This window comes from Spermophilus citellus, assembly GCF_964194105.1.
Source record: "Spermophilus citellus genome assembly, chromosome: 18".
NCBI lineage: Eukaryota > Metazoa > Chordata > Mammalia > Rodentia > Sciuridae > Spermophilus > Spermophilus citellus.
The window spans coordinates 24,164,330-24,189,388 of record NC_138200.1 but is presented as its reverse complement, the minus strand read 5'-3'; positions in this window follow the sequence as shown (position 1 = coordinate 24,189,388).

The window sequence follows — 25,059 nt, the reverse complement described above, 5'->3', positions numbered from 1 at the left end:
AAATACAAACCACGGTGCAGCAATATCTATCTTCTGTAAAAATCTCTGTAAAGTACGATGCTTCACTTCCAGGCCCTTGGAACGTAACAGGCCATCTAGGGCCAGGAGAAGCGGACTTGAAGATGCGGCACCCATGACACAACAACAAAAGAAACACAGAAAACAAAAGACACAGACGACAAAAGAAACACAGAAAACAAAAGTGAAAGTACACATTGCAGCTGCAATAAAATATGAGGCTCTCTCTTTCTTTGTAGAGGAGCTGACCCCGCTTTGGTCGCGGATCCCACTTACTGGGACTATCCCCGCTTTGGTCGCGGCCACTTACCTGGGACTATCCGGTGCACCACCCCTGACTTCTGAAAGTTCTGGTTCCCGGGTTTCGGCACCACTTGTCGCGACCCCTTGCCCGCAAGGAAGACGCAACAACAGGAATCTTCTTTCAGCCGTTTATTCAGGCCCCTGATGTTTCTTCTTCTTCCTCTCGGATGCCTCTCCCAGCCTTAATAAAGCATCTCAAGCCCCAATGCGAAGCTGCCACGTGGAGCTTTCTCATAGGGTGTTAAAAAACCATGCGCCAACACTCCCAAATAAGGAGTTGTTTGTTACAGACCACAGCGGAGCCAGCGCCATCTTGTAATGGCGACCACAGTCCGCAGAAACGGCTCACCACATCAAACTGTTACTGCAGAGGAATGGTTCAAGCTATAAGAACGAAATTTGGTGAGTCAAGTGGGAATGGTGTACTGATCATTACCTCCAAGTATCATCAAGATTGGGTGAAATAACATTTGCTGAGATTTCAGGAAACTCGTAGTCTTTAGGAAGCTAGGCAACCCCTTTCTGATGAAAGTGGTTTTTCTCAGGCTGTGCTTAGGGTTACTTGAATAGGAAACAAACTGTATAGTTAGAACTTAGAACTACTTTATTGTGTCAAGTTTAAGGAGCTAGCACAAACCGTGTTGATTTTAGAGTTCCAAATTCATTTATCAATATAGGAGAAAACAGAGTGAAACCTAAAAATTCAAACCGTTACTGAAGAGGAATGCTTCAAGCTATAAGAACGAAATTTGGTGAGTCAAGTGGGAATGGTGTACTGATCATTACCTCCAAGTATCATCAAGATTGGGTGAAATAACATTTGCTGAGATTTCAGGAAACTCGTAGTTTTTTGGAAGCTAGGCAACCCCTTTCAGACGAATTTGGTTTTCATCAGTCTCTGCTTAGGGCTACTTGAATAGGAAACAAACAGTACAGACAGAACTTAGAACTGCTTTATTGTGTCAAGTTTCAAGGAGCTAGCACAAACCGTGTTGGATTTAGAGTTCCAAATTCATCTATCAATATAGGAGAACACAGAGTGAAACCTAAAAATTCAAACTGTTACTGTAGAGGAATGCTTCCAGCTATAAGAACAAAGTTTGGTGAGTCAAGTGGGAATGGTGTACTGATCAATACCTCTAAGTATCATCAAGATTGGGTGAAATAACATTTGCTGAGGTTTCAGGAAACTCGTAGTTTTTTGGAAGCTAGGCAACCCCTTTCAGACGAACGTGGTTTTTCTCAGGCTGTGCTTAGGGTTACTTGAATACGAAACAAACTGTATAGTTAGAACTTAGAACTACTTTATTGTGTCAAGTTTCAAGGAGCTAGCACAAACCTTGTTGGATTTAGAGTTCCAAATTCATCTATCAATATAGGAGAAAACAGAGTGAAACCTAAAAATTCAAACTGTTACTGCAGAGGAATACTTCAAGCTATAAGAACGAAATTTGGTGAGTCAAGTGGGAATGGTGTACTGATCATTACCTCTAAGTATCATCAAGATTGGGTGAAATAACATTTGCTGAGATTTCAGGAAACTCGTAGTTTTTTGGAAGCTAGGCAACCCCTTTCAGACGTATTTGGTTTTCATCAGTCTCTGCTTAGGGCTACTTGAATAGGAAACAAACTGTACAAACAGAACTTAGAACTGCTTTATTGTGTCAAGTTTCAAAGAGCTAGCACAAACCGTGTTGGATTTAGAGTTCCAAATTCATCTATCAATATAGGAGAAAACAGAGTGAAACCTAAAAATTCAAACTGTTACTGCAGAGGAATGCTTCAAGCTATAAGAACGAAATTTGGTGAGTCAAGTGGGAATGGTGTACTGATCATTACCTCCAAGTATCATCAAGATTGGGTGAAATAACATTTGCTGAGATTTCAGGAAACTCGTAGTTTTTTGGAAGCTAGGCAACCCCTTTCTGACGAAAGTGGTTTTTCTCAGGCTGTGCTTAGGGTTACTTGAATAGGAAACAAACTGTATAGTTAGAACTTAGAACTGCTTTATTGTGTCAAGTTTCAAGGAGCTATCACAAACCGTGTTGGATTTAGAGTTCCAAATTCATCTATCAATATAGGAGAAAACAGAGTGAAACCTAAAATTTCAAACTGTTACTGCAGAGGAATGCTTCAAGCTATAAGAACGAAATTTGGTGAGTCAAGTGGGAATGGTGTACTGATCATTACCTCCAAGTATCATCAAGATTGGGTGAAATAACATTTGCTGAGATTTTAGGAAACTCGTAGTCTTTAGGAAGCTAGGCAACCCCTTTCTGATGAAAGTGGTTTTTCTCAGGCTGTGCTTAGGGTTACTTGAATAGGAAACAAACTGTATAGTTAGAACTTAGAACTACTTTATTGTGTCAAGTTTAAGGAGCTAGCACAAACCGTGTTGGTTTTAGAGTTCCAAATTCATTTATCAATATAGGAGAAAACAGAGTGAAACCTAAAAATTCAAACCGTTACTGAAGAGGAATGCTTCAAGCTATAAGAACGAAATTTGGTGAGTCAAGTGGGAATGGTGTACTGATCATTACCTCCAAGTATCATCAAGATTGGGTGAAATAACATTTGCCGAGATTTCAGGAAACTCGTAGTTTTTTGGAAGCTAGGCAACCCCTTTCAGACGAATTTGGTTTTCATCAGTCTCTGCTTAGGGCTACTTGAATAGGAAACAAACAGTACAGACAGAACTTAGAACTGCTTTATTGTGTCAAGTTTCAAGGAGCTAGCACAAACGATGTTGGATTTAGAGTTCCAAATTCATCTATCAATATAGGAGAAAACAAAGTGAAACCTAAAAATTCAAACTGTTACTGCAGAGGAATGCTTCAAGCTATAAGAACGAAATTCGGTGAGTCAAGTGGGCATGGTGTACTGATCATTACCTCCAAGTATCATCAAGATTGGGAGAAATAACATTTGCTGAGATTTCAGGAAACTCGTAGTTTTTTGGAAGCTAGGCAACCCCTTTCAGACGAAAGTGGTTTTTCTCAGGCTGTGCTTAGGGTTACTTGAATAGGAAACAAACTGTACAGTTAGAACTTAGAACTTCTTTATTGTGTCAAGTTTCAAGGAGCTAGCACAAACCGTGTTGGATTTAGAGTTCCAAATTCATCTATCAATATAGGAGAAAACAGAGTGAAACCTAAAATTTGAAACTGTTACTGCAGAGGAGTGCTTCAAGGTATAAGAACAAAATTCGGTGAGTCAAGTGGGCATGGTGTACTGATCATTACCTCCAAGTATCATCAAGATTGGGAGAAATAACATTTGCTGAGATTTCAGGAAACTCCTAGTTTTTTGGAAGCTAGGCAACACCTTTCTGACGAAAGTGGTTTTTCTCAGGCTGTGCTTAGGGTTACTTGAATAGGAAACAAACTGTATAGTTAGAACTTAGAACTACTTTATTGTGTCAAGTTTCAAGGAGCTAGCACAAACCGTGTTGGATTTAGAGTTCCAAATTCATCTATCAATATAGGAGAAAACAGAGTGAAACCTAAAAATTCAAACTGTCGCGACCCCTTGCCCGCAAGGAAGACGCAACAACAGGAATCTTCTTTCAGCCGTTTATTCAGGCCCCTGATGTTTCTTCTTCTTCCTCTCGGATGCCTCTCCCAGCCTTAATAAAGCATCTCAAGCCCCAATGCGAAGCTGCCACGTGGAGCTTTCTCATAGGGTGTTAAAAAACCATGTGCCAACTCTCCCAAATAAGGAGTTGTTTGTTACAGACCACAGCGGAGCCAGCGCCATCTTGTAATGGCGACCACAGTCCGCAGAAACGGCTCACCACAGTTCCCCCTTTTGTTTTCCAAAAACAATACAGGCGAGAGTAGAGGTCCTATCCCACTGTGCAGAAGTGGCTGCATAGTATGGCTCAGCCCCAAGGAGTGCCCTTCCCCAGATCTGAGGCCATATCAGCCGACGCCTTTTTTCGTGGGACGGGGCGTGGACGCGTCTAACCCGCATGCAATAGGACATGCTCTCCTTGAGGTCCACTTCAAGGATCACTCAAGTGCAGTGCCTTGCCTCGCATCCTGTATCGTGATGATGGTGGACGAAGGGGGATGGCTGAGGCTGAACTGTGGCTGTATAGAAATACGACAACAAACAAGTTGGCAACACCCTAAAAGAAAGGCACGGGTCTTAAGGCGATAGAAAAGCACTAGTGTGGAAACCCATCTGCGTGCAATGGCAGTAAAGCCGGCAGAGTGCAAGGGCTTTCCAATACTAAGAGAATAACAAAGAAAGACATGTCGATCCCAGTGCAATGTTCATAAAACTTGGGGTGCAACGACCATGTCAAAGATTTACTGTTTAATCTGCGCAAGCCAGACTTGAGATGAGATGCCATTTTCTAAAGCTGCAAGAGCTTGTATGATCATAGCTTTATCTGGACCAATTTCCGGCCAAATATTCACCAATGATACGGGAGGCATTCCTGGAATCATTAAATCATGAACCGGCATCGGCATTGGCCAAGCCCGTGCCGCTGCCCACCACTGCATTGGTGTCGTCCATGTCATCGGCACCAGCACCAGAGCCAGAGCACTCAGCAGAATGAAGATCCTCATCACGGGGTTGCTGTGGTATTTCTTGTTGCTGAGTAGCTGGCGTCAAGACTCTTCTTGTCAGGCGTTCAGGGACCCACAATGGTTCCTTGCGATCCTGGGAAAAAACACATACAGATCCTCGTGCCCATGTCAGCACGGGGTCGGGGCCGTTCCATTGGCCCGTAAGAACATCTTTCCACTTAACATAGCCAATCACAGAGGGCTGAGGGGACACATGTCTATCGGCCGCAGAGCGACCGTGAATATCCAAATTCAAAAAATTAATGGTAAAGAGAGCTAAGGACAGGCGTTCTTTAGGAGTATGTTCAGCTCCTATTCCCCCCTTTTGTTTTTGTAAAGTTTCCTTTAAGGTGCGATGAGCACGCTCAACAGTAGGCTGCCGCATAGTGGCAAGCACACATAATTGGAAAGGTTTATCACTCTGGAGCCTGCATAAAGTAGCATGTTGTATAGCTTCTTCTACTGTCATAAGGGCCGCTCTAGCCTCTTTAGTGAGGATACGAGGGGAAGTAAGATCTGGATCACCCCTAAGAGTAGCATACAAAGGCTGTAGCATAACATTAGAAATATGTAAATATCCTCGTATCCAATTAATATCTCCCAGCAGTTTTTGATAATCATTTAGAGTTTGGAGATCCTGAGTTCGTATGGTGATTTTTTGTGGTCGTAATTTGCCATACCCAATTGTTGCTCCCAAATACTTAATAGAATCCCCTGTTTGAACCTTTTCAGGTGTAATATGCAGTCCATATTGAGCTAACAACTTCACTAGGTCTTTATAGGCCTCATGAATTGTCTGCTCTAATTTAGCAGCCAATAATACATCATCCATATAATGAATGATCTTGATGGAGGAATACTTTTGTCTGAGAGGTGCGAGTGTCTTCCCCACATACATCTGACACATCGTGGGACTATTAGCCATTCGGTCTGCTCCTGTATCAAGTAATCCCACAATAGATTTACCTTCTATGCTTAATTCCAAAGTAGGGCGATTGCTCATATCTAGTGACAAACAAGCACAATTCCCTCCGGTGGCACCAATCTCATTCCCTGTCCGTGACCTTGAGTCAGCAGGGAAGTGATTATGCAAACTAGGCAAAATTAGTAATTGAGCAATCCGATCTCCTGGGGAGATGGACACAATGCCCCCTGGAGCTTCCACCATAACCTTTACTATCCCTACAGTATCAGGACTTATGACTCCGGGGAAAACACGAAGACCTTGTAAAATAGAGGATGCACGTCCAATTAGCAAACCTACAGTGCCAGGTGGTAAAGGCCCTTTGAACTCAGTTTCCACCAATTGGACTCCCATCTTAGGTGTTAATACGAGTCTGGAGGTGGAACAGAGGTCCAATCCCGCGGCACCTGTAGTGGCTCTCCGCGTTTCATGGGATGGCGTAGAGATGGCCATGTCTCGGGTTCGAGTGCAACATTCTCCACTGCCCCATATATTTGTGGGCCCTGGGGTCGAGGGCCCCGTCGGCCGTTTTTTGGCCCAGCTGAAATAGGTTGTCCATGAATGTCCCTCACTGATCTACACTCTTTTGCCCAATGCTTCCCCTTTTTGCATCTTGGACACAACCCCGGTAGACGAAAGCCATTGGAAGGGCCACCGTGAGGAGGTCCAGTAAAATTGTCTTTTTTGGGACATTCACGTCTGACATGACCGGGTTGACCACAATGGAAGCACGTTCCGGCGGCAGGACCGCCCCCTTTTGCAATCCGAAGGACAGCAGCTGCAAGACCTGCATTAGTTAAAGGTCCTCCAATCTCTCTACACACCTTCATCCATGCTTCTATGCCTTTGTTCTTATAAGGAGCGATTGCTGCTTTACATTCCTTGGTGCATTGCTCAAAGACCAATTGCTTAACAAGGGGCATGGCTCTATCAGGATCCCCAAAAATCTTTCCAGCGGCATCCACCATCCTTGCTACAAAGTCTGAAAAGGGTTCTGTAGGGCCTTGTATAATCTTGGTCAAATTACCAGATACCTCTCCTCTGTTTGGAAGTGACTTCCATGCCCGAATGCAAATGTTATTAATTTGATCATATACCTCAAGAGGGAATCCTGTCTGTTGATTAGCAAATCTACCTTGCCCCAAAAGCATGTCCTTATCCCAATGAGGATGTCCCGCCGCATGGTTTTGGGCGGCCTGTTCTATTGCGCCCTCTAACACAAATGTTCTCCAGTCCAAATATTTACCTGGGGAAACACAAGCCCGAACAAGGCTAGCCCAATCAGAGGGAGTCATACAGTATCTAGACAAACTCTCCACCTGAGTTAGTGTGAAGGCGGCATCCACCCCATAAGTGCGCACAGACTCCGCCAGGGTCTTCACAATTTTAAAATCTAAAGGCTCATGGAATCTTCCCCTATTATTGTCCTGAAAAACTGGATAAGCAAGACCCATCTCAGCGTGAACAGCCTTCCATGTTTGAGCATGGAAAGCTCTCCCCGAAACACCCCCACCATACGGCGGTGGATCCGGAGGATCACATTTCTTGAGCCCCTGCTTATCTTTGCTCCCTTCTCCTACAGCTAAACTCCCTAGCTGGCGAGACAGCCTCCCAAGCTCCTCCTCCTCATTCTCCTCTTCCTCTGACCCACTTTCACATGGAGGTGTGCGCAGCGCACTGAGATCTGGATACAATCGCCTCTTCCCCTGTTTCACGCTCCGCACACTTCCATCCTCCCGAGATACCTCACTTCCTGCCGTCTCTGATTTCTCCTCATGTAATTGTTCTAGAACTTCCTGTCCTTTAGTAAGTGCGTCATGACATCTGTCCTCTGTGAGGCAACTACGGACTATTCTCCAAAGGGGTATCACCCCGCCCTCTAATATGCCCTGCTCAGAAGCAAAGTCAAGATCTTTGCCTAATTTATCCCAACTAGGTATGGTGAGGCTGCCCGAAAATACAAACCACGGTGCAGCAATATCTATCTTCTGTAAAAATCTCTGTAAAGTACGATGCTTCACTTCCAGGCCCTTGGAACGTAACAGGCCATCTAGGGCCAGGAGAAGCGGACTTGAAGATGCGGCACCCATGACACAACAACAAAAGAAACACAGAAAACAAAAGACACAGACGACAAAAGAAACACAGAAAACAAAAGTGAAAGTACACATTGCAGCTGCAATAAAATATGAGGCTCTCTCTTTCTTTGTAGAGGAGCTGAGCCCGCTTTGGTCGCGGATCCCACTTACTGGGACTATCCCCGCTTTGGTCGCGGGTCCCACTTACCTGGGACTATCCGGTGCACCACCCCTGACGTCTGAAAGTTCTGGTTCCCGGGTTTCGGCACCACTTGTCGCGACCCCTTGCCCGCAAGGAAGACGCAACAACAGGAATCTTCTTTCAGCCGTTTATTCAGGCCCCTGATGTTTCTTCTTCTTCCTCTCGGATGCCTCTCCCAGCCTTAATAAAGCACCTCAAGCCCCAATGCGAAGCTGCCACGTGGAGCTTTCTCATAGGGTGTTAAAAAACCATGCGCCAACTCTCCCAAATAAGGAGTTGTTTGTTACAGACCACAGCGGAGCCAGCGCCATCTTGTAATGGCGACCACAGTCCGCAGAAACGGCTCACCACATCAAACTGTTACTGCAGAGGAATGGTTCAAGCTATAAGAACGAAATTTGGTGAGTCAAGTGGGAATGGTGTACTGATCATTAACTCCAAGTATCATCAAGATTGGGTGAAATAACATTTGCTGAGATTTCAGGAAACTCGTAGTTTTTTGGAAGCTAGTCAACCCCTTTCAGACGAAAGTGGTTTTTCTCAGGCTGTGCTTAGGGTTACTTGAATAGGAAACAAACTGTATAGTTAGAACTTAGAACTACTTTATTGTGTCAAGTTTCAAGGAGCTAGCACAAACCGTGTTGGATTTAGAGTTCCAAATTTATCTATCAATATAGGAGAAAACAGAGTGAAACCTAAAATTTCAAACTGTTACTGCAGAGGAATGCTTCAAGCTATAAGAACGAAATTTGGTGAGTCAAGTGGGAATGGTGTACTGATCATTACCTCCAAGTATCATCAAGATTGGGTGAAATAACATTTGCTGAGATTTCAGGAAACTCGTAGTTTTTGGAAGCTAGGCAACCCCTTTCAGACGAATTTGGTTTTCATCAGTCTCTGCTTAGGGCTACTTGAATAGGAAACAAACAGTACAGACAGAACTTACAATTGCTTTATTGTGTCAAGTTTCAAGGAGCTAGCACAAACCGTGTTGGATTTAGAGTTCCAAATTCATCTATCAATATAGGAGAAAACAGAGTGAAACCTAAAAATTCAAACTGTTACTGAAGAGGAATGCTTCAAGCTATAAGAACGAAATTTGGTGAGTCAAGTGGGAATGGTGTTCTGATCATTACCTCCAAGTATCATCAAGATTGGGTGAAATAACATTTGCTGAGATTTCAGGAAACTCGTAGTTTTTTGGAAGCTAGGCAAAACCTTTCAGACGAATTTGGTTTTCATCAGTCTCTGCTTAGGGCTACTTGAATAGGAAACAAACAGTACAGACAGAACTTAGAACTGCTTTATTTTGTCAAGTTTCAAGGAGGTAGCACAAACCGTGTTGGATTTAGAGTTCCAAATTCATCTATCAATATAGGAGAAAACAGAGTGAAACCTAAAATTTCAACTGTTACTGCAGAGGAATGCTTCAAGCTATAAGAACGAAATTTGGTGAGTCAAGTGGGAATGGTGTACTGATCATTACCTCCAAGTATCATCAAGATTGGGTGAAATAACATTTGCTGAGATTTCAAAAAACTCGTAGTTTTTTGGGAGCTAGGCAACCCCTTTCAGACGAATTTGGTTTTCATCAGTCTCTGCTTAGGGCTACTTGAATAGGAAACAAACAGTACAGACAGATCTTAGAACTGCTTTATTGTGTCAAGTTTCAAGGAGCTAGCACAAACCCTGTTGGATTTAGAGTTCCAAATTCATCTATCAATATAGGAGAAAACAGAGTGAAACCTAAAATTTCAAACTGTTACTGCAGAGGAATGCTTCAAGCTATAAGAACAAAATTTGGTGAGTCAAGTGGGAATGGTGTACTGATCAATACCTCTAAGTATCATCAAGATTGGGTGAAATAACGTTTGCTGAGGTTTCAGGAAACTCGTAGTTTTTTGGAAGCTAGGCAACCCCTTTCAGATGAATTTGGTTTTCATCAGTCTCTGCTTAGGGCTACTTGAATAGGAATCAAACAGTACAGACAGAACGTAGAACTGCTTTATTTTGTCAAGTTTCAAGGAGCTAGCACAAACCCTGTTGGATTTAGAGTTCCAAATTCATCTATCAATATAGGAGAAACAGAGTGAAACCTAAAAATTCAAACTGTTACTGCAGAGGAATGCTTCAAGCTATAAGAACGAAATTTGGTGAGTCAAGTGGGAATGGTGTACTGATCATTACCTCCAAGTATCATCAAGATTGGGTGAAATAACATTTGCTGAGATTTCAGGAAACTCGTAGTTTTTTGGAAGCTAGGCAACCCCTTTCAGACCTATTTGGTTTTCATCAGTCTCTGCTTAGGGCTACTTGAATAGGAAACAAACTGTATAGTTAGAACTTAGAACTACTTTATTGTGTCAAGTTTCAAGGAGCTAGCACAAACCGTGTTGGATTTAGAGTTCCAAATTCATCTATCAATATAGGAGAAAACAGAGTGAAACCTAAAAATACAAACTGTTACTGCAGAGGAATGCTTCAAGCAATAAGAACGAAATTTGGTGAGTCAAGTGGGAATGGTGTACTGATCATTACCTCCAAGTATCATCAAGATTGGGTGAAATACCATTTGCTGAGATTTCAGGAAAATCCTAGTTTTTTGGAAGCTAGGCAACCCCTTTCAAACGTATTTGGTTTTCATCAGTCTCTGCTTAGGGCTATTTGAATAGGAAACAAACAATACAGACAGAAATTAGAACGGCTTTATTTTGTCAAGCTTCAAGGAGCTAGCACAAACCGTGTTGGATTTAGAGTTCCAAATTCATCTATCAATATAGGAGAAAACAGAGTGAAACCTAAAAATTCAAACTGTTATTGCAGAGGAATGCTTGAAGCTATAAGAACGAAATTTGGTGAGTAACATTTGCTGAGATTTCATGAAACTCGTAGTTTTTTGGAAGCTAGGCAACCCCTTTCAGACGAATTTGGTTTTCATCAGTCTCTGCTTAGGGCTACTTGAATAGGAAACAAACTGTATAGTTAGAACTTAGAACTACTTTATTGTGTCAAGTTTCAAGGAGCTAGCACAAACTGTGTTGGATTTAGAGTTCCAAATTCATCTATCAATATAGGAGAAAACAGAGTGAAACCTAAAAATTCAAACTGTTACTGCAGAGGAATGCTTCAAGCTATAAGAACGAAATTTGGTGAGCCAAGTGGGAATGGTGTACTGATCATTACCTCCAAGTATCATCAAGATTGGGTGAAATAACATTTGCTGAGATTTCAGGAAACTCGTAGTTTTTTGGAAGCTAAGCAACCCTTTTCAGATGAATTTGGTTTTCATCAGTCTCTGCTTAGGGCTATTTGAATAGGAAAAAAACAGTACAGACAGAACTTAGAACTGCTTTATTTTGTCAAGTTTCAAGGAGCTAGAACAGACCATGTTGGATTTAGAGTTCCAAATTCATCTATCAATATAGGAGAAAACAGAGTGAAACCTAAAAATTCAAACCGTTACTGCAGAGGAATGCTTCAACCTATAAGAACGAAATTTGGTGAGTCAAGTGGGAATGGTGTACTGATCATTACCTCCAAGTATCATCAAGATTGGGTGAAATAACATTTCTGAGATTTCAGGAAACTCGTAGTTTTTTGGAAGCTAGGCAACCCCTTTCAGACGAATTTGGTTTTCATAGGTCTCTGCTTAGGGCTACGTGAATAGGAAACAAACAGTACAGACAGAACTTAGAACTGCTTTATTGTGTCAAGTTTCAAGGAGCTAGCACAAACCATGTTGGATTTAGAGTTCCAAATTCATCTATCAATATAGGAGAAAACAGAGTGAAACCTAAAAATTCAAACTGTTACTGCAGAGGAATGCTTCAAGCTATAAGAACGAAATTTGGTGAGTCAAGTGGGAATGGTGTACTGATCATTACCTCCATGTATCATCAAGATTGGGTGAAATAACATTTGCTGAGATTTCAGGAAACTCGTAGTTTTTTGGAAGCTAGGCAACCCCTTTCAGACGAATTTGGTTTTCATCAGTCTCTGCTTAGGGCTACTAGAAATGGAAACAAACAGTACAGACAGAACTTAGAACTGCTTTATTGTGTCAAGTTTCAAGGAGCTAGCACAAACCCTGTTGGATTAGAGTTCCAAATTCATCTATCAATATAGGAGAAAACAGAGTGAAACCTAAAATTTCAAACTGTTACTGCAGAGGAATGCTTCAAGCTATAAGAACGAAATTTGGTGAGTCAAGTGGGAATGGTGTACTGATCATTACCTCCAAGTATCATCAAGATTGGGTGAAATAACATTTGCTGAGATTTCAGGAAAGTCGTAGTTTTTTGGAAGCTAGGCAACCCCTTTCTGATGAAAGTGGTTTTTCTCAGGCTGTGCTTAGGGTTACTTGAATAGGAAACAAACTGTATAGTTAGAACTTAGAACTACTTTATTGTGTCAAGTTTCAAGGAGCTAGCACAAACCGTGTTGGATTTAGAGTTCCAAATTCATCTATCAATATAGGAGAAAACAGAGTGAAACCTAAAATTTCAAACTGTTACTGCAGAGGAATGCTTCAAGCTATAAGAACGAAATTTGGTGAGTCAAGTGGGAATGGTGTACTGATCATTACCTCCAAGTATCATCAAGATTGGGTGAAATAACATTTGCTGAGATTTCAGGAAACTCGTAGTTTTTTGGAAGCTAGGCAACCCCTTTCTGACGAAAGTGGTTTTTCTCAGGCTGTGCTTAGGGTTACTTGAATAGGAAACAAAATGGATAGTTAGAACTTAGAAGTACTTTATTTTGTCAAGTTTCAAGGAGCTATCACAAACCGCGTTGAATTTAGAGTTCCAAATTCATCTATCAATATAGGAGAAAACAGAGTGAAACCTAAAAATTCAAACTGTTACTGCAGAGGAATGCTTCAAGCTATAAGAACGAAATTTGGTGAGTCAAGTGGGAATGGTGTACTAATCATTACCTCCAAGTATCATCAAGAATGGGTGAAATAACATTTGCTGAGATTTCAGGAAACTCGTAGTTTTTGGAAGCTAGGCAACCCCTTTCAGACGAATTTGGTTTTCATCAGTCTCTGCTTAGGGCTACTTGAATAGGAAACAAACAGTACAGACAGAACTTACAATTGCTTTATTGTGTCAAGTTTCAAGGAGCTAGCACAAACCGTGTTGGATTTAGAGTTCCAAATTCATCTATCAATATAGGAGAAAACAGAGTGAAACCTAAAAATTCAAACTGTTACTGAAGAGGAATGCTTCAAGCTATAAGAACGAAATTTGGTGAGTCAAGTGGGAATGGTGTTCTGATCATTACCTCCAAGTATCATCAAGATTGGGTGAAATAACATTTGCTGAGATTTCAGGAAACTCGTAGTTTTTTGGAAGCTAGGCAAAACCTTTCAGACGAATTTGGTTTTCATCAGTCTCTGCTTAGGGCTACTTGAATAGGAAACAAACAGTACAGACAGAACTTAGAACTGCTTTATTTTGTCAAGTTTCAAGGAGGTAGCACAAACCGTGTTGGATTTAGAGTTCCAAATTCATCTATCAATATAGGAGAAAACAGAGTGAAACCTAAAATTTCAACTGTTACTGCAGAGGAATGCTTCAAGCTATAAGAACGAAATTTGGTGAGTCAAGTGGGAATGGTGTACTGATCATTACCTCCAAGTATCATCAAGATTGGGTGAAATAACATTTGCTGAGATTTCAAAAAACTCGTAGTTTTTTGGGAGCTAGGCAACCCCTTTCAGACGAATTTGGTTTTCATCAGTCTCTGCTTAGGGCTACTTGAATAGGAAACAAACAGTACAGACAGATCTTAGAACTGCTTTATTGTGTCAAGTTTCAAGGAGCTAGCACAAACCCTGTTGGATTTAGAGTTCCAAATTCATCTATCAATATAGGAGAAAACAGAGTGAAACCTAAAATTTCAAACTGTTACTGCAGAGGAATGCTTCAAGCTATAAGAACAAAATTTGGTGAGTCAAGTGGGAATGGTGTACTGATCAATACCTCTAAGTATCATCAAGATTGGGTGAAATAACGTTTGCTGAGGTTTCAGGAAACTCGTAGTTTTTTGGAAGCTAGGCAACCCCTTTCAGATGAATTTGGTTTTCATCAGTCTCTGCTTAGGGCTACTTGAATAGGAATCAAACAGTACAGACAGAACGTAGAACTGCTTTATTTTGTCAAGTTTCAAGGAGCTAGCACAAACCCTGTTGGATTTAGAGTTCCAAATTCATCTATCAATATAGGAGAAACAGAGTGAAACCTAAAAATTCAAACTGTTACTGCAGAGGAATGCTTCAAGCTATAAGAACGAAATTTGGTGAGTCAAGTGGGAATGGTGTACTGATCATTACCTCCAAGTATCATCAAGATTGGGTGAAATAACATTTGCTGAGATTTCAGGAAACTCGTAGTTTTTTGGAAGCTAGGCAACCCCTTTCTGACGAAAGTGGTTTTTCTCAGGCTGTGCTTAGGGTTACTTGAATAGGAAACAAACTGTATAGTTAGAACTTAGAACTACTTTATTGTGTCAAGTTTCAAGGAGCTAGCACAAACCGTGTTGGATTTAGAGTTCCAAATTCATCTAACAATATAGGAGAAAACAGAGTGAAACCTAAAATTTCAAACTGTTACTGCAGAGGAATGCTTCAAGCTATAAGAACGAAATTTGGTGAGTCAAGTGGGAATGGTGTACTGATCATTACCTCCAAGTATCATCAAGATTGGGTGAAATAACATTTGCTGAGATTTCAGGAAACTCGTAGTTTTTTGGAAGCTAGGCAACCCCTTTCTGACGAAAGTGGTTTTTCTCAGGCTGTGCTTAGGGTTACTTGAATAGGAAACAAAATGTATAGTTAGAACTTAGAACTACTTTATTTTGTCAAGTTTCAAGGAGCTATCACAAACCGCGTTGGATTTAGAGTTCCAAATTCATCTATCAATATAGGAGAAAACAGAGTGAAACCTAAAAATTCAAACCGTTACTGAAGAGGAATGCTTCAAGCTATAAGAACGAAATTTGGTGAGTCAAGTGGGAATGGTGTACTGATCATTACCTCCAAGTATCATCAAGAATGGGTGAAATAACATTTACTGAGATTTCAGGAAACTCGTAGTTTTTTGGAAGCTAGGCAACCCCTTTCAGACGAATTTGGTTTTCATCAGTCTCTGCTTAGGGCTACTTGAATAGGAAACAAACACTACAGACAGAACTTACAATTGCTTTATTGTGTCAAGTTTCAAGGAGCTAGCACAAACCATGTTGGATTTAGAGTTCCAAATTCATCTATCAATATAGGAGAAAACAGAGTGAAACCTAAAAATTCAAACTGTTACTGCAGAGGAATGCTTCAAGCTATAAGAACGAAATTTGTTGAGTCAAGTGGGAATGGTGTACTGATCATTACCTCCAAGTATCATCAAGATTGGGTGAAATAACATTTGCTGAGATTTCAGGAAACTCGTAGTTTTTTGGAAGCTAGGCAAAACCTTTCAGAGGAATTTGGTTTTCATCAGTCTCTGCTTAGGGCTACTTGAATAGGAAACAAAGAGTACAGACAGAACTTACAACTGCTTTATTTTGTCAAGTTTCAAGGAGCTAGCAAAAACCGTGTTGGATATAGAGTTCCAAATTCATCTATCAATATAGGAGAAAACAGAGTGAAACCTAAAAATTCAAACTGTTACTGCAGAGGAATGCTTCAAGCTATAAGAACAAAATTTGGTGAGTCAAGTGGGAATGGTGTACTGATCAATACCTCTAAGTATCATCAAGATTGGGTGAAATAACATTTGCTGAGGTTTCAGGAAACTCGTAGTTTTTTGGAAGCTAGGCAACCCCTTTCAGACGAACATGGTTTTTCTCAGGCTGTGCTTAGGGTTACTTGAATAGGATACAAACTGTATACTTAGAACATAGAACTACTTTATTGTGTCAAGTTTCAAGGAGCTAGCACAAACCGTGTTGGATTTAGAGTTCCAAATTCATCTATCAATATAGGAGAAAACAGAGTGAAACCTAAAAATTCAAACTGTTACTGCAGAGGAATGCTTCAAGCTATAAGAACGAAATTTGGTGAGTCAAGTGGAAATGGTGTACTGATCATTACCTCCAAGTATCATCAAGATTGGGTGAAATAACATTTGCTGAGATTTCAGGAAACTCGTAGTTTTTTGGAAGCTAGGCAACCCCTTTCAGACCAATTTGGTTTTCATCAGTCTCTGCTTAGGGCTACTTGAAAGGAAACAAACTGTATAGTTAGAACTTAGAACTACTTTATTGTGTCAAGTTTCAAGGAGCTAGCACAAACCGTGTTGGATTTAGAGTTCCAAATTCATCTATCAATATAGGAGAAAACAGAGTGAAACCTAAAAATTCAAACTGTTACTGCAGAGGAATGCTTCAAGCTATAAGAACGAAATTTGGTGAGTCAAGTGGGAATGGTGTACTGATCATTACCTCCAAGTATCATCAAGATTGGGTGAAATACCATTTGCTGAGATTTCAGGAAAATCCTAGTTTTTTGGAAGCTAGGCAACCCCTTTCAAACGTATTTGGTTTTCATCAGTCTCTGCTTAGGGCTATTTGAATAGGAAACAAACAATACAGACAGAAATTAGAACGGCTTTATTTTGTCAAGCTTCAAGGAGCTAGCACAAACCGTGTTGGATTTAGAGTTCCAAATTCATCTATCAATATAGGAGAAAACAGAGTGAAACCTAAAAATTCAAACTGTTATTGCAGAGGAATGCTTCAAGCTATAAGAACGAAATTTGGTGAGTAACATTTGCTGAGATTTCATGAAACTCGTAGTTTTTTGGAAGCTAGGCAACCCCTTTCAGACGAATTTGGTTTTCATCAGTCTCTGCTTAGGGCTACTTGAATAGGAAACAAACTGTATAGTTAGAACTTAGAACTACTTTATTGTGTCAAGTTTCAAGGAGCTAGCACAAACTGTGTTGGATTTAGAGTTCCAAATTCATCTATCAATATAGGAGAAAACAGAGTGAAACCTAAAAATTCAAACTGTTACTGCAGAGCAATGCTTCAAGCTATAAGAACGAAATTTGGTGAGCCAAGTGGGAATGGTGTACTGATCATTACCTCCAAGTATCATCAAGATTGGGTGAAATAACATTTGCTGAGATTTCAGGAAACTCGTAGTTTTTTGGAAGCTAAGCAACCCTTTTCAGATGAATTTGGTTTTCATCAGTCTCTGCTTAGGGCTATTTGAATAGGAAAAAAACAGTACAGACAGAACTTAGAACTGCTTTATTTTGTCAAGTTTCAAGGAGCTAGCACAGACCATGTTGGATTTAGAGTTCCAAATTCATCTATCAATATAGGAGAAAACAGAGTGAAACCTAAAAATTCAAACCGTTACTGCAGAGGAATGCTTCAAGCTATAAGAACGAAATTTGGTGAGTCAAGTGGGAATGGTGTACTGATCATTACCTCCAAGTATCATCAGGATTGGGTGAAATACCATTTCTGAGATTTCAGGAAACTCGTAGTTTTTTGGAAGCTAGGCAACCCCTTTCAGACGAATTTGGTTTTCATAGGTCTCTGCTTAGGGCTACGTGAATAGGAAACAAACAGTACAGACAGAACTTAGAACTGCTTTATTGTGTCAAGTTTCAAGGAGCTAGCACAAACCATGTTGGATTTAGAGTTCCAAATTCATCTATCAATATAGGAGAAAACAGAGTGAAACCTAAAAATTCAAACTGTTACTGCAGAGGAATGCTTCAAGCTATAAGAACGAAATTTGGTGAGTCAAGTGGGAATGGTGTACTGATCATTACCTCCATGTATCATCAAGATTGGGTGAAATAACATTTGCTGAGATTTCAGGAAACTCGTAGTTTTTTGGAAGCTAGGCAAACCCCTTTCAGACGAATTTGGTTTTCATCAGTCTCTGCTTAGGGCTACTAGAAATGGAAACAAACAGTACAGACAGAACTTAGAACTGCTTTATTGTGTCAAGTTTCAAGGAGCTAGCACAAACCCTGTTGGATTAGAGTTCCAAATTCATCTATCAATATAGGAGAAAACAGAGTGAAACCTAAAATTTCAAACTGTTACTGCAGAGGAATGCTTCAAGCTATAAGAACGAAATTTGGTGAGTCAAGTGGGAGTGGTGTACTGATCATTACCTCCAAGTATCATCAAGATTGGGTGAAATAACATTTGCTGAGATTTCAGGAAACTCGTAGTTTTTTGAAAGCTAGGCAACCCCTTTCTGATGAAAGTGGTTTTTCTCAGGCTGTGCTTAGGGTTACTTGAATAGGAAACAAACTGTATAGTTAGAACTTAGAACTACTTTATTGTGTCAAGTTTCAAGGAGCTAGCACAAACCGTGTTGGATTTAGAGTTCCAAATTCATCTATCAATATAGGAGAAAACAGAGTGAAACCTAAAAATTCAAACTGTTACTGCAGAGGAATACTTCAAGCTATAAGAACTAAATTTGGTGAGTCAAGTGGGAATGGTGTACTCATCATTACCTCCATGTATCATCAAGATTGGGTGAAATAACATTTGCTGAGATTTCAGGAAACTCGTAGTTTTTTGGAAGCTAGGCAACCCCTTTCAGAGGAATTTGGTTTTCATCATTCTCTGCTTAGGGCTACTAGAAATGGAAACAAACAGTACAGACAGAACTTAGAACTGCTTTATTGTGTCAAGTTTCAAGGAGCTAGCACAAACCCTGTTGGATTAGAGTTCCAAATTCATCTATCAATATAGGAGAAAACAGAGTGAAACCTAAAATTTCAAACTGTTACTGCAGAGGAATGCTTCAAGCTATAAGAACGAAATTTGGTGAGTCAAGTGGGAATGGTGTACTGATCATTACCTCCAAGTATCATCAAGATTGGGTGAAATAACATTTGCTGAGATTTCAGGAAACTCGTAGTTTTTTGGAAGCTAGGCAACCCCTTTCTGACGAAAGTGGTTTTTCTCAGGCTGTGCTTAGGGTTACTTGAATAGGAAACAAACTGTATAGTTAGAACTTAGAACTACTTTATTGTGTCAAGTTTCAAGGAGCTAGCACAAACCGTGTTGGATTTAGAGTTCCAAATTCATCTAACAATATAGGAGAAAACAGAGTGAAACCTAAAATTTCAAACTGTTACTGCAGAGGAATGCTTCAAGCTATAAGAACGAAATTTGGTGAGTCAAGTGGGAATGGTGTACTGATCATTACCTCCAAGTATCATCAAGATTGGGTGAAATAACATTTGCTGAGATTTCAGGAAACTCGTAGTTTTTTGGAAGCTAGGCAACCCCTTTCTGACGAAAGTGGTTTTTCTCAGGCTGTGCTTAGGGTTACTTGAATAGGAAACAAAATGTATAGTTAGAACTTAGAACTACTTTATTTTGTCAAGTTTCAAGGAGCTATCACAAACCGCGTTGGATTTAGAGTTCCAAATTCATCTATCAATATAGGAGAAAACAGAGTGAAACCTAAAAATTCAAACCGTTACTGAAGAGGAATGCTTCAAGCTATAAGAACGAAATTTGGTGAGTCAAGTGGGAATGGTGTACTGATCATTACCTCTAAGTATCATCAAGAATGGGTGAAATAACATTTGCTGAGATTTCAGGAAACTCGTAGTTTTTTGGAAGCTAGGCAACCCCTTTCAGACGAATTTGGTTTTCATCAGTCTCTGCTTAGGGCTACTTGAATAGGAAACAAACACTACAGACAGAACTTACAATTGCTTTATTGTGTCAAGTTTCAAGGAGCTAGCACAAACCATGTTGGATTTTGAGTTCCAAATTCATCTATCAATATAGGAGAAAACAGAGTGAAACCTAAAAATTCAAACTGTTACTGCAGAGGAATGCTTCAAGCTATAAGAACGAAATTTGGTGAGTCAAGTGGGAATGGTGTACTGATCATTACCTCCAAGTATCATCAAGATTGGGTGAAATAACATTTGCTGAGATTTCAGGAAACTCGTAGTTTTTTGGAAGCTAGGCAAAACCTTTCAGACGAATTTGGTTTTCATCAGTCTCTGCTTAGGGCTACTTGAATAGGAAACAAACAGTACAGACAGAACTTACAACTGCTTTATTTTGTCAAGTTTCAAGGAGCTAGCAAAAACCGTGTTGGATATAGAGTTCCAAATTCATCTATCAATATAGGAGAAAACAGAGTGAAACCTAAAAATTTAAACTGTTACTGCAGAGGAATGCTTCAAGCTATAAGAACAAAATTTGGTGAGTCAAGTGGGAATGGTGTACTGATCATTACCTCCAAGTATCATCAAGATTGGGTGAAATAACATTTGCTGAGGTTTCAGGAAACTCGTAGTTTTTTGGAAGCTAGGCAACCCCTTTCAGACGAACATGGTTTTTCTCAGGCTGTGCTTAGGGTTACTTGAATAGGATACAAACTGTATACTTAGAACTTAGAACTACTTTATTGTGTCAAGTTTCAAGGAGCTAGCACAAACCGTGTTGGATTTAGAGTTCCAAATTCATCTATCAATATAGGAGAAAACAGAGTGAAACCTAAAAATTCAAACTGTTACTGCAGAGGAATGCTTCAAGCTATAAGAACGAAATTTGGTGAGTCAAGTGGGAATGGTGTACTGATCATTACCTCCAAGTATCATCAAGATTGGGTGTAATACCATTTGCTGAGATTTCAGGAAAATCCTAGTTTTTTGGAAGCTAGGCAACCCCTTTCAAACGTATTTGGTTTTCATCAGTCTCTGCTTAGGGCTATTTGAATAGGAAACAAACAATACTGACAGAAATTAGAACGGCTTTATTTTGTCAAGCTTCAAGGAGCTAGCACAAACCGTGTTGGATTTAGAGTTCCAAATTCATCTATCAATATAGGAGAAAACAGAGTGAAACCTAAAAATTCAAACTGTTATTGCAGAGGAATGCTTCAAGCTATAAGAACGAAATTTGGTGAGTAACATTTGCTGAGATTTCATGAAACTCGTAGTTTTTTGGAAGCTAGGCAACCCCTTTCAGACGAATTTGGTTTTCATCAGTCTCTGCTTAGGGCTACTTGAATAGGAAACAAACTGTATAGTTAGAACTTAGAACTACTTTATTGTGTCAAGTTTCAAGGAGCTAGCACAAACTGTGTTGGATTTAGAGTTCCAAATTCATCTATCAATATAGGAGAAAACAGAGTGAAACCTAAAAATTCAAACTGTTACTGCAGAGGAATGCTTCAAGCTATAAGAACGAAATTTGGTGAGCCAAGTGGGAATGGTGTACTCATCATTACCTCCAAGTATCATCAAGATTGGGTGAAATAACATTTGCTGAGATTTCAGGAAACTCGTAGTTTTTTGGAAGCTAAGCAACCCTTTTCAGATGAATTTGGTTTTCATCAGTCTCTGCTTAGGGCTATTTGAATAGGAAAAAAACAGTACAGACAGAACTTAGAACTGCTTTATTTTGTAAAGTTTCAAGGAGCTTGCACAGACCATGTTGGATTTAGAGTTCCAAATTCATCTATCAATATAGGAGAAAACAGAGTGAAACCTAAGAATTCAAACCGTTACTGCAGAGGAATGCTTCAAGCTATAAGAACGAAATTTGGTGAGTCAAGTGGGAATGGTGTACTGATCATTACCTCCAAGTATCATCAAGATTGGGTGAAATAACATTTCTGAGATTTCAGGAAACTCGTAGTTTTTTGGAAGCTAGGCAACCCCTTTCAGACGAATTTGGTTTTCATAGGTCTCTGCTTAGGGCTACGTGAATAGGAAACAAACAGTACAGACAGAACTTAGAACTGCTTTATTGTGTCAAGTTTCAAGGAGCTAGCACAAACCATGTTAGATTTAGAGTTCCAAATTCATCTATCAATATAGGAGAAAACAGAGTGAAACCTAAAAATTCAAACTGTTACTGCAGAGGAATGCTTCAAGCTATAAGAACGAAATTTGGTGAGTCAAGTGGGAATGGTGTACTGATCATTACCTCCATGTATCATCAAGATTGGGTGAAATAACATTTGCTGAGATTTCAGGAAACTCGTAGTTTTTTGGAAGCTAGGCAACCCCTTTCAGACGAATTTGGTTTTCATCAGTCTCTGCTTAGGGCTACTAGAAATGGAAACAAACAGTACAGACAGAACTTAGAACTGCTTTATTGTGTCAAGTTTCAAGGAGCTAGCACAAACCCTGTTGGATTAGAGTTCCAAATTCATCTATCAATATAGGAGAAAACAGAGTGAAACCTAAAATTTCAAACTGTTACTGCAGAGGAATGCTTCAAGCTATAAGAACGAAATTTGGTGAGTCAAGTGGGAATGGTGTACTGATCATTACCTCCAAGTATCATCAAGATTGGGTGAAATAACATTTGCTGAGATTTCAGGAAACTCGTAGTTTTTTGGAAGCTAGGCAACCCCTTTCTGATGAAAGTGGTTTTTCTCAGGCTGTGCTTAGGGTTACTTGAATAGGAAACAAACTGTATAGTTAGAACTTAGAACTACTTTATTGTGTCAAGTTTCAAGGAGCTAGCACAAACCCTGTTGGATTAGAGTTCCAAATTCATCTATCAATATAGGAGAAAACAGAGTGAAACCCAAAATTTCAAACTGTTACTGCAGAGGAATGCTTCAAGCTATAAGAACGAAATTTGGTGAGTCAAGTGGGAATGGTGTACTGATCATTACCTCCAAGTATCATCAAGATTGGGTGAAATAACATTTGCTGAGATTTCAGGAAACTCGTAGTTTTTTGGAAGCTAGGCAACCCCTTTCTGACGAAAGTGGTTTTTCTCAGGCTGTGCTTAGGGTTACTTGAATAGGAAACAAAATGTATAGTTAGAACTTAGAACTACTTTATTTTGTCAAGTTTCAAGGAGCTATCACAAACCGCGTTGGATTTAGAGTTCCAAATTCATCTATCAATATAGGAGAAAACAGAGTGAAACCTAAAAATTCAAACTGTTACTGCAGAGGAATGCTTCAAGCTATAAGAACGAAATTTGGTGAGTCAAGTGGGAATGGTGTACTGATCATTACCTCCAAGTATCATCAAGAATGGGTGAAATAACATTTGCTGAGATTTCAGGAAACTCGTAGTTTTTGGAAGCTAGGCAACCCCTTTCAGACGAATTTGGTTTTCATCAGTCTCTGCTTAGGGCTACTTGAATAGGAAACAAACAGTACAGACAGAACTTACAATTGCTTTATTGTGTCAAGTTTCAAGGAGCTAGCACAAACCGTGTTGGATTTAGAGTTCCAAATTCATCTATCAATATAGGAGAAAACAGAGTGAAACCTAAAAATTCAAACTGTTACTGAAGAGGAATGCTTCAAGCTATAAGAACGAAATTTGGTGAGTCAAGTGGGAATGGTGTTCTGATCATTACCTCCAAGTATCATCAAGATTGGGTGAAATAACATTTGCTGAGATTTCAGGAAACTCGTAGTTTTTTGGAAGCTAGGCAAAACCTTTCAGACGAATTTGGTTTTCATCAGTCTCTGCTTAGGGCTACTTGAATAGGAAACAAACAGTACAGACAGAACTTAGAACTGCTTTATTTTGTCAAGTTTCAAGGAGCTAGCACAAACCCTGTTGGATTTAGAGTTCATAATTCATCTATCAATATAGGAGAAAACAGAGTGAAACCTAAAAATTCAAACTGTTACTGCAGAGGAATGCTTCAAGCTGTAAGAACGAAATTTGGTGAGTCAAGTGGGAATGGTGTACTGATCATTACCTCCAAGTATCATCAAGATTGGGTAAAATAACATTTGCTGAGATTTCAGGAAACTCGTAGTTTTTTGGAAGCTTGGCAACCCCTTTCAGACGAAAGTGGTTTTTCTCAGGCTGTGCTTAGGGTTACTTGAATAGGAAACAAACTGTACAGTTAGAACTTAGAACCACTTTATTGTGTCAAGTTTCAAGGAGGTAGCACAAACCGTGTTGGATTTAGAGTTCCAAATTCATCTATCAATATAGGAGAAAACAGAGTGAAACCTAAAATTTCAACTGTTACTGCAGAGGAATGCTTCAAGCTATAAGAACGAAATTTGGTGAGTCAAGTGGGAATGGTGTACTGATCATTACCTCCAAGTATCATCAAGATTGGGTGAAATAACATTTGCTGAGATTTCAGGAAACTCGTAGTTTTTTGGAAGCTAGGCAACCCCTTTCAGACGAATTTGGTTTTCATCAGTCTCTGCTTAGGGCTACTTGAATAGGAAACAAACAGTACAGACAGAACTTAGAACTGCTTTATTTTGTCAAGTTTCAAGGAGCTAGCACAAACCCTGTTGGATTTAGAGTTCCAAATTCATCTATCAATATAGGAGAAAACAGAGTGAAACCTAAAATTTCAAACTGTTACTGCAGAGGAATGCTTCAAGCTATAAGAACAAAATTTGGTGAGTCAAGTGGGAATGGTGTACTGATCAATACCTCTAAGTATCATCAAGATTGGGTGAAATAACGTTTGCTGAGGTTTCAGGAAACTCGTAGTTTTTTGGAAGCTAGGCAACCCCTTTCAGATGAATTTGGTTTTCATCAGTCTCTGCTTAGGGCTACTTGAATAGGAAACAAACAGTACAGACAGAACTTACAACTGCTTTATTTTGTCAAGTTTCAAGGAGCTAGCAAAAACCGTGTTGGATATAGAGTTCCAAATTCATCTATCAATATAGGAGAAAACAGAGTAAAACCTAAAAATTCAAACTGTTACTGCAGAGGAATGCTTCAAGCTATAAGAACAAAATTTGGTGAGTCAAGTGGGAATGGTGTACTGATCAATACCTCTAAGTATCATCAAGATTGGGTGAAATAACATTTGCTGAGGTTTCAGGAAACTCGTAGTTTTTTGGAAGCTAGGCAACCCCTTTCAGACGAACATGGTTTTTCTCAGGCTGTGCTTAGGGTTACTTGAATAGGAAACAAACTGTATACTTAGAACTTAGAACTACTTTAT